Source organism: Gymnoscopelus microlampas (genome assembly GCF_963454915.1).
Source record: "Gymnoscopelus microlampas genome assembly, chromosome: 2".
NCBI lineage: Eukaryota > Metazoa > Chordata > Actinopteri > Myctophiformes > Myctophidae > Gymnoscopelus > Gymnoscopelus microlampas.
In genome coordinates, this window is record NC_139939.1 from 60,113,550 (window position 1) to 60,125,640 (window position 12,091).

The window sequence follows — 12,091 nt, forward strand, 5'->3', positions numbered from 1 at the left end:
TTTGCCGATAACGACAGTTGATCGTCCAGGGTCACACCCAGGTTCCTCGCAGTCCGAGTTGACGTCACCACAGCATTTTCAATGGTGATGGCCATGTCTCAGTGCGGACAGCCCTTCCCCAGGAGGAACATCAGCTCGGTCTTGTCTAGGTTGAGCTTCAGGTGGTGTGTCGACATCCACTCCGAGATGTCAGCCAGTCATCCTTAACTGTTTAGTTCATAGATACGTATGAATATGAGGTTCCCATTTATTCAACATAACAGGGAATTACAGCAAGGTTTTGTCAATGTATATAGTAAAGGTAAAAAAATGTGTGATCTCCTCAGTGTACCTAAACCATGCCATCATTAACTGGCTTGTTGCACCTGTGCCTATGAACCTGCCGGTTGCTACGGCAACCCCCCCTCAAGGTGAACCCGCCCACAACTGGCTTAAAGGCACACAGGCAGAATGTCTCCTTCACCCCGGCCCCTAATTGTGAATGTACAGGTGAACAATTACCAAACCAAAAAAGGAGCCATAATTCATAGTTCAACATTAAATCATACATTACAATGCTTCTGCAGGAAGAGCTTGGATAAGTAGTAGTGAATCGGTTGATTCAAATGAAGCCCTGACCGGGGCCTCCACATTGCCCTTCTAAGGCGTCTTCTGACCAAGAGAGTTAGCCTCCTCCCCAGACATGTCCAGCTTGAGCAGAACGTTGTAGTCCTCTGTTAACACTGTGGTGTCGTTTAGCCGTACGGCATGTGCTGTAGGCTCCCACTTCCCTATGGCCCACAAAGGCTGGCGGAAGCCCTCAGATAGTCCTCCGCAGCCTGAGAAGACATTTGGGCATTATCAGGATCACGCGGAAAGAACTTCAAGTCATCCAAGTACTAACTGTTATCTGGACATTTAGGACGTGGTGTCTTGGTGCACAGGCTGGCTTAGTTCTTATTTCCATCTTAAGATATTTCTCTTTCCGAAAGTCATCTTCAAGAACTTCTTTAACCTCTGTAACTTCCTTTTGTCCATTTGTAGCTTCTCCAGTCACATTTGACTTAAGCCTTTTACCTTTGGGGAACATAGACACGATGGTGGGCTGTTCCCATTGTTCCCTGTGACCCTGGCAATTGCAGGAGACCCTTTCCTTCTGGGAGCAGCCGAGGTGAGAGCACTGTTTGCCTATGCACTGGTTTGGCATGGCGAGGTCCTCCTTTACCATCTCTTGCTTCTCCAGTGCCTTCTTGTTGACATCTTGGTAATGCTGGGAAACCAACAGCTCCTCGAGCCTGATGGATGTGCTATTTACATATATGGTTGAGCAGCTTCTCTGGCAACCACTATTGCCCCTCACAGGACCATTGATGACCCACCCCAATAAGGTCCTTACTGCATAAGGTCCATCGCCTTGGCTGTTTATTATTTCCCAGGGTTCCATGAGTTTCGACACATTAACACCGATCAAAATTTCAAAGTCAGCGTCCAATTCTGGGATTTTGACATTCTTCAAATATTCCCATTTGTCAATGTCCCGCTGGGTGGGAATGTTGCTCCTTGACACAGGGATTGTGTGATGTGTAAATGTTTCTGGGAGCTCCACAAATTGGTTACTGTCTAATTTAGACACCTCCAGTCCAGTAAGGATATGGCTTTTGACAATATTTTCTTGCCCCACAGTACGCAACACCACATTGGTCTTTGTACCTTCCTGTTCACCCTCTACACCTCAACAACCTTCCTGTTCACTCTCTACACCTCAACAACCTTCCTGTTCACCCTCTACACCTCAACAGCACCTTCCTGTTCACCCTCTACACCTCAACGATCTTCCTGTTCACCCTCTACACCTCAACGACCTTCCTGTTCACCCTCTACACCTCAACAGCAGAGGGCTTAAGTGATTGAGTTGAGCTGCAAATATGAATATTTTTTGTATTGTAAAAATGTACAATTTTATGTTGATTAACTTCATTTGTTTATTTAGGGTTAGGGTCAACTGAACTAAATAATATAGAAAGTTCTCCAAAAAGTCGAGAGAAAAGTAGACAGTGAAGAACCAACAAGAACTCACCTTGTTTGCAGTTTTGATGTAAGACACCTGCGATCACACTCACACACACAACTGCAACGACTAACACACTCACAACCACACATGCACAGCCTACACACACACACACACACACACACACACACACACACACACACACACACACACACACACACACACACACACACACAGACGCACGCATGCACGCAGACAGACAGACAGACAGACAGAATGAGAAGTTAGTTGGAATGAGTATATCTGAGGCTTGATTTAGGCTCAAACCTTTTGAAAAACGTTTGAGGGACATAAACAATATGATATTAAATATTATTATTTTTAATTCATGGTGTATATGAACCGAACCATGTCCCGCATTCTTATTTTACTTTTGATGCTCCTTTAAAAACCCCATCCCTCTCTCTTCAGAAGAGAACTACCGCGGCATCCGTGTTATAAATCAATGAAGCCAGCGGTGTAAAGTAACTTAGTACATTTACTCAAGTACTGTACTTAAGTACAATTTTGAGGTACTTTTACTTACCACTTTAGCCCTTTTTTATATATAGGCTATTTTCAAACATTTTAGTACTTTTACTTTTGGTACTTTAATATAAGTATATTTTGATGCCAATACTTTTGTACCTTTACTCAAGTAACATTTTGAACACATTTACTTGTAACAGAGCATTTCTACATTGCAGTATTGATACTTTTACTTAAGTAATACATTTGAGTACTTTTTCCACCACTGTGGCTAGTTGTGCTGATTGAATGTCTATTGTCTTAACTTGAGATGAAAACTGGACAAAGTACTCAAATGTTTTACTTAGGTACAAGTATCAATACTGCAATGTAGAAGTACTCTGTTAAAAGTAAAAGTCCGGAATTAAACATTTACTTGAGTAAAAGTACAAAAGTATTGGTATCAAAATGTACTTAAAGTAAGTAAAAGTTCTAAAATGTTTGAAAATAGCAGATCTACGAGCTCACAACGCGTCGTGATGCGACGCGTTGTGTGCTCGTAGATGGACTATTTGCAAATAGCCTATAGGTATAAAATAGGGCTAAAGTGGTTAATGTGTGTTTTATAATGTAATAATTTATATCTGAAAAGTAACTAGTAACTTAAGTTTTCAAATAATTGTGGTGGAGTAAAAGTACAATATTTGCCTCTGAGATGTAATGGAGTAGAAGTAAAAGTATAGACACTTGGAAATAGTCGAGGAAAGTAAAAGTACCTAAAAATTGTACTTAAGTACAGTACTTGAGTATATGTACTTTCCACCACTGAACTGGACTGAGTCTGTCATATGGACCATGTGTTCTGTTGGTCCTGTTACCACATGCGGCCCGGCCACAGGACAGACAGATGTCAGCGCCAACAGATCCAGTCACAACAAAGTGGACACTGAAGTTCACACAGCTAAAGCTGTCTATTTACAACAACGTTCAAGTAACTACCGAATAGAGTATAAGACCACATTCATTTACAAGCTTGTTTTAAAACCAGCGGTTCAAATAGCAAAAATGTAGGTCTGTCCTGATTGGCTTTCCGTAGTGTCTTTGCATACATGTTCCTGTGTCAGGCTGTGAGAATCAGTTTTAAGCCTTTTAAGATATTCCAATATAAGAAAGATTCCTTCTGTTTTACAGCAGAGGTACCAACATGTGCTTTATTACTGCATAGGAAATAATAAGCTCAATAATACAGGAAATTATAGATTAATATTGTTCGCCAGACAAACAATAAAAAATGTACATTTTGGCAACCCACCCAATTGGAGACGCGCGCACTCACCCACCCACCCACCCACCCACCCACTCACTCACTCACTCACTCACTCACTCACTCACCCACTCACCCACCCACTCACTCACTCACTCACTCACTCACTCACTCACTCACTCACTCACCCACTCACCCACCCACTCACTCACTCACCCACTCACCCACCCACCCACCCACTCACTCACTCACTCACTCACTCACTCACTCACCCACCCACCCACTCACTCACTCACTCACTCACTCACTCACTCACTCACCCACCCACCCACCCACCCACTCACTCACTCACTCACTCACTCACTCACTCACTCACTCACTCACCCACCCACCCACTCACTCACTCACTCACTCACTCACTCACTCACTCACTCACTCACTCACTCACTCACGTATTAAGGGCTTTCTGGCCGGAGGCTCTGGTGGACGTGGAACATCAAGATATAGTCTACCTTCCTCTTCATCCTCCTCATCCTCCTCATCCTCCCCTCCACCTCCTCCTCCAGATGGTCTATCCATGGCTCCATCACCTCCACATGGTCAAGAGACACAAAATCAGTAACATCATAACATAATATCTCTCTACAGTATGGTCTGCTCTGCTCCCATTTCTTCTTGGTAGAAGAGATGTAATAACACACACCACAATCTAATGTAAATCCATGTGGTTCTAAAAACAAAAATAATAAGATTAGCCACTGTTTTTTTCCATTTGCTCAGATTAATGATAAATGATGAACAACATGAAATAACAATGAATAAAAACTTTGATGTCTCACTGACCACATAGGTCAGTTCTATGACAATCTCGTTCAATTAGTTTGTTGTGTCTGGACTGTAGCTGGTTCTTCTGGTCGGTCAGGTCCTTGCAGCTGGACTCTGGGTCTTTGATCAGGTTGTCTTTCTCTTTCATCCATTCAGAATATGTAAGAAAGACAATCAACAAACTGATGAGTTTTACATATAACTGTGTTCTGATGTGACCTCCTTAAGGAGGTTGTAGGGAGCGTGTCTGTGTTTCTTCAACCTTATGTTAAACTGAACTGTTTATTACATACATACATATTTAACTTGATGTTAAACTGAACTGTTTATTACATACATACATATTTAACTTGATGTTAAACTGAACTGTTTATTACATACATACATATTTAACTTGATGTTAAACTGAACTGTTTATTACATACATACATATTTAACTTTATGTTAAACTGAACTGTTTATTACATACATACATATTTAACTTTATGTTAAACTGAACTGTTTAGTACATACATACATATTTAACTTTATGTTAAACTTAACTGTTTAGTACATACATACATATTTAACTTTATGTTAAACTTAACTGTTTAGTACATACATACATATTTAACTTTATGTTAAACTTAACTGTTTAGTACATACATACATATTTAACTTTATGTTAAACTTAACTGTTTAGTACATACATACATATTTAACTTTATGTTAAACTTAACTGTTTAGTACATACATACGTATTTAACTTTATGTTAAACTTAATTGTGAAGTACATACATATGTCCAGCCATGAGCATTAGTGAGGACCAATTATAAGAAGATAGGTTGAAAATGGGGGAAGTTATTAGCCAAGTATTTTTATTATATATTTCCATATATTGACCATCCTATAATGTTTCCACTCTACTTGATGGTGGCCATCTTGGACTTCTGAGTCAAATGGTGTTACAGCATGAAGATAATGTTACAATCAGAAACCTCTTGTGCTCAATGTGACAATATTCACAAATATCACAAGATTAAACATCCACATTCTGGCAAACAAAATATCTAGATAGAAACACTATTGTTAAAATGCGAGTTTTTTTTGGGGTTCAGTCTTTTTAAACATTGTCTCCTTTTGGTCTCAATGACTTTGACCTGAAACCATTCGTTTTTTAATGTATTTTAACCTGGTTGCTTAGCATGCTATTCACGAATTAACCTAGCATCTGTCTAAATAACACGCTATCTAAATTACACCTTAAACTTTGCATAAGTCTGCATGATCGTCAAGGCTAAGTCAAGTGCTACGGGCTGAAGTGGAATCTGAAGACTTGAGTCTTCAGATTCCAGAGTTTGGGAACCGGGAGGGAGAAGAGTCTAGGACGTGTGGAGCGTTGTTCAAGGTGTTTTAGAGAAGAGAGAAGAGTCTAGGACGTGTGGAGCGTTGTCCAGGGTGTTTTAGAGAAGAGAGAAGAGTCTAGGACATGTGGAGCGTTGTCCAGGGTGTTTTAGAGAAGGGAGAAGAGTCTAGGACGTGTGGAGCGTTGTCCAGGGTGTTCTAGAGAAGGGAGAAGAGTCTAGGACATGTGGAGCGTTGTTCAGGGTGTTTTAGAGAAGGGAGAAAAGTCTAGGATGTGTGGAGCGTTGTCCAGGGTGTTTTAGAGAAGGGAGAAGAGTCTAGGACGTGTGGAGCGTTGTTCAGGGTGTTTTAGAGAAGGGAGAAGAGTCTAGGACGTGTGGAGAGTTGTCCAGGGTGTTTTAGAGAAGAGAGAAGAGTCTAGGATGTGTGGAGTGTTGTCCAGGGTGTTTTAGAGAAGAGAGAAGAGTCTAGGACGTGTGGAGTGTTGTCCCGAGTATTTTAGAGAAGGGAGAAGAGTCTAGGATGTGCGGAGCGTTGTCCAGAGTGTTTAGAGAAGAGAGAAGAGTCTAGGACGTGTGGAGCGTTGTCCCGAGTATTTTAGAGAAGAGAGAAGAGTCTAGGATGTGCGGAGCGTTGTCCAGGGTGTTTAGAGAAGAGAGAAGAGTCTAGGACGTGTGGAGTGTTGTCCCGAGTATTTTAGAGAAGAGAGAAGAGTCTAGGATGTGCGGAGCGTTGTCCAGGGTGTTTAGAGAAGAGAGAAGAGTCTAGGACGTGTGGAGTGTTGTCCCGAGTATTTTAGAGAAGAGAGAAGAGTCTAGGACGTGTGGAGCGTTGTCCAGGGTGTTTAGAGAAGAGAGAAGAGTCTAGGACGTGTGGAGCGTTGTCCAGAGTGTTTTAGGGAATGCTCTTACAGCATTTCTGTGCTAGCTGATCTGAGTGGTTGTATGGTTGGATCAGGCCTTGATGGCCATGGGGTTGCCCTGCCTTTGGTCAACAGCTACAAACATGCATGATTTGTAAAGGCTGCCCAGGCCTGAATAAGCGTTAAAGTATGTTTTGTATTATTCACTGTATTACACATGAATTGTAGAAAATCAGTTTATAGTCCTTACACATACTCATTCTACAGGGGTGTTATAATTTAACACTAACATTAACATCTCTACCCTCTCTTCACCTACCTGTGGGTGTGTTTTCAAACGTCTTCACTAGATCACTCCTTTTGATCTTCTTCAAAACATTCACCACGATTTGATCTGCATCGCTGGGATAATTTTGAAACATGAGATCCACCATGTCCGTGGTCACCACGGCCTTCTCCAGAGCTTTCTTTGTGAGCGGCTGGAGACCTTCGACATTTTCAGACCGTTGAAGACGCCACTTGAACTCATTGAACTCCTCCGTACTCAGCTCCTTCAGAGTGTCTAACATACGATCCATATGTGTGTCCATGGTGGATTCCTGCAACAAACAGATGATGTTAACGTCTCAGCTTCATTCTTTTAATGCTTTGGCTGTGTGAACTGTAATGGCCTGACGAAAATAGAAGAAATTAAAACACTCCTAATTTCTACAACCCTCTATAGTTTCAGCAAAACCTATAAACCCTATGAATTTAAACCCAATAAGTGTAGCTGTGCCGTTGCACCCCAGATAGCGCGTGAGATCATATCACTCCTTCATTGGCCTCTTTGCACTGGCTCCCGGTTAAATACAGAATAGAGTTTAAAGTTCTCCTCCTCACATACAAGGCTCTCAATGGACAGGCACCAGTATATCTCAAAGAACTCATCGAGCCCCATAAACCAGCCAGAACACCACTGCGTTCACAGTATAAAAAAATGCTTAAGGCTCCAGTAAACCCCCAAAAAACTAGAACAGGAGGCAGAGCATTTAAGTTTCAAGCACCTCAGCTGTGGAACCTTCTCCCAGTCTCAGTCCGTGAAGCAGACACACTCTGTATATTTAAAACTAGACTAAAAACCTTTCTCTATGATAAAGCCTATAGCCGAAGTGTATAGACTCAGTCTCCCTATAGTCATCCTCTCTCCCCCACCTCCCCCTTTCTCCTCTCTCCCCTCGTCCTCTCTCTTCTCGTCCTCCCTTTGGTTGTGTGGGTTTGTGTCCCATTGGTACAATCGTAATTAACCCTGTACGGATTCACGCTCTAGTAAGGCCTGCCACTAATTCTACAACCGGGGACTCGTTCCCCGGAGTTTCTTCTACCTCCCACGTCGCAGGTCCATGGACTATTACTACGGACCCCCAGCTGCGGCTCAAGACTGTGACTGCGGACCGGGCCTGGGCCTCTCCATGGAGTCTATGGACTGTTACTACGGACCCCCAGCTGCGGCTCAAGGCTGTGACTGCGGACCGGACCGGGCCTCTCCATGGAGCACGACCCTGGACACGACCGTGGATTTCTACTACACTACACTATACCACTACACTATACTGTATATTATATTATCTTAAACATTTTTATATTATTCCATTATATACTGCATACACATTATTGCTGTACTATATTATACTATCATATGCTAGTATCTTACACTATTATATTTGCTATTATTGTTATTGTTACTACTTGCACTGTATCTCTTTCTGTCTCTCCTCTGTCTCTCCCTCTCTCTCTCTCTTCTTTCCCCCGACACGGTCGAGGCAGAAGGCCCCCACCCTAGAGCCTAGGGTCTGCCTGACGTTTCTTCCTGTTGAATTAAGAGGGAGTTTTTCGTTGCCACTGTCGCAAAATTGCTTGCTCAGGGTGGGATGTTGGGTCTCTTCTCTACATGTAAAGTGTCTTGAGACAACTTGTTGTGATTTGACACTTTAATAAAATTGAATTGAATTGAATTGAATTACCAAACCCCTCCAGAACAGAGATATACAGCAGTATTTATACAATTTTGGCTTCATCCGACACACCAAATATGGGATCGCCTCCCTCCGGCTTAGATCATTTCAGTACCTAAACCTTATATGGTGCCGGTTAGATTATTTCAATAGGAAAAACCTAATATGGTTTTTCCTTCTACCAGTTGAAACATTTCAGCTGTTGACAGGGCAAGTTGGTCAAGTGAGCAAAAAGTACAGCTTGTAGCAAGTCATTGCGTATGAGGAAGTTGTGGCTGTGGTGTGACTGCTGGCATCAAGGCGCAGAGCTGGTGTCCACAGCAACAGTGAGTTGATTGGCCATCCAACGCCTACGTTGTCGCCCCCCCGCGCTTGTTCCTCTTATTCAGCAGAGCGCGTTGCTGGTTAAGGTCACCCAGCTGCCGCGGGGTCAAAAAAGGCCGCGGAATGACACGGCCATATCTTAGCCCAGAGAAAGATCTCTGTCTCTAAACCTAATATATTCTCTAAATGTTTAATCCTCACTATTCTACCCCCCCCCCCCCCCCCCACACGCACACACACACACACACACACACACACACACACACACACACACACACACACACACACACACACAGCAACAACACAGCAGTGAAAGGCAAAGAGATAAATAGAAGGTTGTAAAGTCTATTGATTGATACCTGGTTGATGTTCTCAGCTCCTCTCTGCCAGGGGAATGTTTCACGAAAGCGGGATTAAATCATCCTGGATGTGAAGTTAAATCCAGGTTCTACCAGCCTGCTCAGCTCCTGGTTTATTCAGGTCCACCAACACTAAACCAGGCTGAGAAGGAGAGACTTTGTGGAGCCAGACTGAAACACAGATTCACTGATGCTGAAATGGAGAAAAAGGAGACATGGGTAACTTCAGGCAAAGTTGATGCTGGAACACGGGCGTGTTCACACCAATGGGCGCGTTAACACTAAGTGCCGTCACAAGTGGGCGTATTTACACCAAACTGTGATTGGTCTTTTGAAAAAATATCATTGGGCAGAATTGTTACTAGGTAGATTTGCTGAAACGTTTCTAATTCAGATCTGATATACTGAAATCACGTTTTAAATCTCATCTCGCCATACTTCCCCCCCGCCATTCTGGAGACCGGAGGGCGGAAGTTCTGCGCCTGTTCCTCTTCTTCAGCAGAGCGTGTTGCTCGCCAAGGTCACCCAGCTGCTCCGGGGTCATCAAAGGCCGGGGAATGACTAGGCCAGGGGTCTGCAACCTTTAAAGTAAAAATATATACAAAATCTGCCTGGATGCATGTGTTACAGGCTTTGACGCAAATTTGACAGAAAAAAAAGGTAGATTAAAATCATCTCTTTGCCTTGTGGGGTAGGACTCAGTGAATGTCAGAAGTAACGAAAACAATTATGAAAAGAATAAGGAATGTCTTGTTTACATTTTTTTAAATTTGAACATAAATAAGCAGGTTTGAAAAACATGAACCTTATCTATTGGCAATAATGAATATTTAATAAAGAGAGGTGCAGATGGCTCATGTCTATTTGAGTGTGAAATCATTCTCAAAAACCTCTTTTGAATGATCAGTAATTTAGTTAGATAAGGATATGTAGCAGCCCAAACAATATTACAGTAAAATGTTTGGAGACTATGACGAGTGGTGGTTTAAACAATGGTGCAATAGCGGTGGTGTCTTAGAAGGGATGACAGAGGAAAGTTTGGAGAGTTTGAACACCCAGCATAGAGCATGTGCACAGTAGGTGTCCACTCTTATCAAGTGTTTAGCAATATTTTCTTAATTTATTTTTCAGAATAGAATCAATTCAACAACACCCCAATCCCCTACCATGTATTATACACTGTGCTGTACATTACAGCTTAACAATTAACCAATATACCAATATTATATGGCCAGAGAGACATTTTTACTCAAACATAATGGTTGGAATGGATTCAGCTTGACTGGAAGAATATGTACAGGTCAAGATTTGAGCCAGAAAATGACATGAGACATGAGACTCCACTATAGCCAAGAAGAGACAAACATGGACCACCCGTGATCATGTCATGGACCACTAGTTGAGAAACAGTTCACTCAATGACCTGTAAGATAACACTTCAATGTTGTTGACAGCAGTTACTGGAACTTCCACAGAAAAGGGAACTGAATCTCAAGAAGTGGAAGTGTGGCCTGGTTGCGCCATCATTATTAGTCAATGAGCCCTTATAATAGCATGTGTCTGCTAACTCATCAGTTAACATGAGTTTAATATAGGGCTTGATTAAATGTGTTGCGCATAGTATCGTGCAATGAATTATATCAAGCTCTTTACAGTCATTATTTAAGATCATGTGTTTATGGACAAGTGGGAAACAGTGTTATAAAGGGTTATGCATATTTTAGTTCTTATAACTCTAATCATACAGAGTTATAAGCTGATCATAATATATTATAGACCTGAGATGCATAGTGTTAGTGTTACCAAAAAAACTCCCATATCCCCTCCCAACACAACAGTGGTCCCCAGGTTGAGTCTTAGTCAGGGTGGTGGTCCCTGGTTCACAATCAGCTGAAAGCCCCTGCCCTAGTTAGACACCTCACAAGTTAATTTTAGACTTACGAACTGAAATGAGTTAAGCCCCAAAGGCACCACTTCCTTCACACAGGGTGTGATTTTTTTTTATATCTTTCACCAAAGCCCTCTGGGCTCCTTAACTTTGATTGGCTCTCCAGGATTTTCCACGAGGATTTGGGTTTGCATTAATTGAGAGGTGATTCTAGACACCTATAAGAACACATTGGTGAAGAATGTTATTGGTAGTACATTTTTTCACAGATGGTCCAAACATCTTGCTAAAATTCCCTATAGGACCTCTAGTACTGCTAGTAGGAGATAAAACCATTAGTAGGCCTACTAGAGGTCCTGGTAGGAGATGAAACCATCAGTACTAGAGGTCCTGGTAGGACATAAAACCAGCAGTACTAGAGGTCCTGGTAGGAGATAAAACCAGCAGTACTAGAGGTCCTGGTAGGACATAAAACCAGCAGTACTAGAGGTCCTGGTAGGAGATAAAACCAGCAGTACTAGAGGTCCTGGTAGGACATAAAACCAGCAGTACTAGAGGTCCTGGTAGGAGATAAAACCAGCAGTACTAGAGGTCCTGGTAGGAGATAAAACATCAGTACTATGATACTAGTGCACAGGACATCAAGACAAAGAATACATTATTTTGTCAGAAGTATATTTGCATTAAGTATTAACCAATAACATGTACAGTAAGCATTACAGCTGCCTTATGCCTG